The 4,300-nt window shown below is 37.6% G+C and overlaps 1 pseudogene; it reads right to left on the bottom strand.

The window, feature by feature from the left end:
- Positions 1 to 2,739: 2,739 nt before the first annotated feature.
- On the bottom strand, positions 2,740 to 3,851 carry LOC109438721 (heterogeneous nuclear ribonucleoprotein A1; annotated as a pseudogene).
- Positions 3,852 to 4,300: the final 449 nt, after the last annotated feature.

The raw sequence follows: 4,300 nt of genomic DNA on the forward strand, positions 1-4,300 counted from the left end.
CTGTCAAATAAAAACATTATAGTATGTGCTCATCCACCTTATTCACCAGACCTGGTACCATGCAACGTCTGGCTCTTCTCAGAGTCAAATGATTCAGGACATTGCAGTAGCCACAACAGTGCAATTAAAGACATTCACGAAAGAGGACTTCCAGAACTGCTTCAGAAAGTGGCAAGAACAATGAGATAAGTGTGTTAGAAGTGAGAGAGCGTATTTTGTGGGGGATTAGTGGCAAAGTGTCTTTTACTGTAATAATTTTTTGTATTGAAATATTTACCATATTTTTTTATCACACCTTGTGACAATTCTGACTTAGTAGGTCTGAAGTGGGGCCTTGACTCTGTGTTTCAGCAAGCATCTTAGGTGCTTCTAAGTCATATTTTTTAAAACACCACTTACTGTACCCTGACTGCTGCTTGAGGGCTAGATTGAATGAAACGTCAATCAATCAGAACCATGATATCATGGGCCTGCTCTTTGGGACATCTGCTCCATCTGCCGACCACTCTCAAGATCTGTGATAGCAAAGCCTTCTAGAAGGAACACCAATTTCCTTACATTCCTTTGAATATTGCACTAGGCTAACCAACTCTAGAAGTCATTGCTGACCACAGCCCATGTCCCTGCCAGGCTCTCCTTTCTCTGCCTTCCATGGGGGAAGAAGAAGGCAGAGTACGTTTACAGGCTGAGGCTGAGCTTGTTGTAAAATTTCTTTTTATGCCATAATGATATAATGATATATTATCTGCTTCTTTCTCATGTTTATGCTTCTATTCACAGTTCAAATATTATTGCATTTATTAAGGCATTCAAAGTAATACTAAAATGACAATAATGAACAACCTTTTTATTATTTATATTATTCCTCCTTAAAAGGAGTGTACTTATAGTGCACGAAAGTGGTACTTACCAGAGTATGACCCAGGAACCACCTGCATCAAAATGTCATGGGATTCTAGTTAGATATTCGGATTTCTGGATCCCCTTAAGTGTTATTAAATAGACTCTCGGGAAATCTACAGATCTGCACTTTAACATGGCTTTTTAGGATGAACTTCAACATGACATATTATAATATATATATATATATAATATTATATTACACATGATGTAATACAGATTTAATAAACTAACAGTTATGTAGGATTCTGCATGTATTTTCATAAATGTATTTTGCATGTGTTTTAATTTTGCATTTCATTTCCTTATATTAACTATATCTACTGTTGGTATCCAAGTAATACAAGCCATGTAAAATAATTGAGAATTTTTTCTTATTTATGTCTTTTTTTAAAAATCACTTGTATAAGATAAAGAAGCTTACCTTTGAAATTTGAAAGAACATATGTAAAACATCATCTAAGCTTCAGCATTAGGGAAAAATGAAAGTTAAAACTGTATTTCAATTTATTTAATGGCTTTTCTATTTTTTTCTTGTGTCACATTGGCAATCTTATGGTAGAGAAAAGAAAAAAATATATATATATAAACAGGATTTTAAAATGTATTGTCATATAATTGTTCATAGGTTTATTTTATTTTTAAAGTATAGTTGATGTAAAATATTATATTAGTTATATTAGTTTGTGGTGTACAATATAGTTATTTGACATTTTTATACCTTACAATATGATCACCCTACTAATTCTAGTAATCATCTTTTGCCACGCAAACTTATTATTCGCTATACTCCCCTTCGCATTTTTGACCCATCCTCCCAACCCCCCTCATATCTGATGACTACCAATTTATTCTCTGTATTTATGAGTTTGTTTCTGTTTTGTTTGTTTGTTTTTTAGATTCTACTTATAAGTGTAATCATACAGTAGTTGTCTTTCTCTGTCTGACTTACTTCACTTCGCATAATACCCACTAGGTCCATCCATGTTGTCATAAATGGCAAGGTTTCATTTTTTTATTGCTGCATAACATTCCATTACATATATGTTTATACATATATATAAGGTCTGACAATTAAGTTCGTGAGCTCATCCTAGAAAAAGAGCTACATACCTCAATGCTGAATATCATTAGGGTCACCTTCGAAGTACTCCCCTTGGGAAGCTATGCACCAATGTCAGCACCTAGTCCACCCTTCAAAGCAATTTTGGAATTCTTTTTCTGGAATGGCCGTCAGAGCTGTCGTCATATTATCCTTGATGTCCTGAACGTCATCCAAATATCTTCCTTTCAAAATTTCCTTTACCTTCGGCTAAAGAAAGAAGTCATTGGGGGCCAGATCAGGAGAGTAGGGAGGGTGTTCAAATACAGTTATTTGTTTACTGGCTAAAAACTCCCTCACAGACAGTGCTGTGTGAGCTGGTGCATTGTCAAAGAAGGCTGCATGACAAAGAGCCATGAACTGTTGGTGAAAAGTTTAGGTCGTCTAACTTTGTCACGCAGCCTTCTCAGCACTTCCAAATAGTAAACTTGGTTAACTGTTTCTCCAGTTGGTACAAGTTCATAATGAATAATCCCTCTGATTTCAAAAAAGGTTAACAACATCGTTGTAACAAGTTCACAAACTTAATTGTCAGATCTCGTATATATTTTTTTTAAAGACACATTTATTCAGCATCATGATGACTATTATATTTAGCAATCAACAGCATGGATGCAAAAATAAAAATCTACATTAAAACATGTTGTTGGAATGCTTTATACTTTGCACAGAATGGAAATTAAAATAACCTGTTATACAATTAGTCACAAATATAGTCCTCAAGTTTTTTGCCCATACACATGAGTATTGTCTAAAACATGTCTTCTTTGTAGCAGCGAGGCCCTGCTATCACTGTGCTTGGCTGAGTTCACAAATCTGTTATAACTTGTAGCTTCTCTGTCACTTCTCTGGCCCTCCTCTCCTGCTAAGCTTTGTTTCCTGGCAGTAATTAAAACCTTCTGCCACTGCCATAGCTACTGCTGCTACTGGAACCGCCATAGCCACCTTGGTTTCATGGTTTGGCAAAGTATTGACCTCCATCAGCCAGCATAGGGGCCAGAGCTTCTGCCTCCAAAGTTTCTCCTTTCATGGGTCCAAAATTTGAAGACTGATTGTTGTAATTGCCAAAATCATTGTAGCTTCCTCCACCTCCAAAATTGCTTCTATCATTCCAAACCCATGATAGCCCTCTCCACTGCCACCATACCCTCCATCACCACAACTGCCACCAAAGCCACCTTGACCACTGAAGTTTCCTCCATGACTAAAGTTGTCATTCTCACTGAAACCACCCTTCAACCCCCACTGGAGTTTCCAGAACCACTTTGATCTCTTTGGCTGGATGAAGCACTAGCCATTTCTTGCTTAGATAGGGCTTTCCTTACTTCAGAGTTGGGGTCATTCACACTGGCATTTCTGAATGACAGTCTTGTCTACAGAGTCCTGGTCATCAAAGGTCAGAAAAGAAAAGCCTCTGTTATTGCCACTGCCTCAGTCAGTCATGATTTCCATCGCTTCAGTTTTCCCACACAGTTCAAAAACATCTCTTAGGCGATGATCTTTAGTGTCTTCTTTAATACCACCAACACAAATCTTTTCCACAGTGAAGTGGGCACCAGGTCTTTGAGAATCTTCTCTTGAGACAGCCCTCTTTGGTCCCACAGCTCTTCCATCCATGTGTGGCTTTTCATTCATAGGTTCATCCACCACCTCCACGGTGGCACACATGACAAGCCCAAAGCCTCTGGAGCGCTTGGTGTTTGGGTCTCTCATCACCACACAGTCTGTGAGTGTTCCCCCTTGCTCAAAATAGCTCCTCAGACTCTCATCAGTTGGTTTCAAAGTTCAACTCTCTGATGAAGAGCTTCCACAACTGTTCAGGCTCTTTGGGAGACTCTGAGTTAGACATGACAACTGTGGGAGGAGAAAATTTAACAATGCTTACTCGGTGGTGTCCACCGACAGAAAAAAGCAAACCTTGTGCATCTTTTGGAATTAGTATTTTTGTTTTCTTGGCTAGATACCCAGAAGTAGAATTGCTGGGTCATATGGTAGAACTATTTTTAGTTTTTTCAGGAATCACCATACTGTTTTCCATAGTGGCTGCACCACCTACAGTGCATGAGGATTCCCTTGTTGTTTGTTGACTTTTTGAGAATAGACATTTTGACAGGTGTGAGGTGATACCTCATTGTGGTATTGATTTGCATCTCCCTGATGATTAGTGACATTGAAAGTCTTTTCATATATATGTGGACCATCTATATGTCCTCTTTGGAGAAATGTCTTCATGTCCTCTACCCATTTTTTTATTGGATTATTTATTTATTTATTTATTTATTTATTTATTTATTTATT

Source organism: Rhinolophus sinicus, linkage group LG09, assembly GCF_036562045.2.
Source record: "Rhinolophus sinicus isolate RSC01 linkage group LG09, ASM3656204v1, whole genome shotgun sequence".
Taxonomy (NCBI): domain Eukaryota; kingdom Metazoa; phylum Chordata; class Mammalia; order Chiroptera; family Rhinolophidae; genus Rhinolophus; species Rhinolophus sinicus.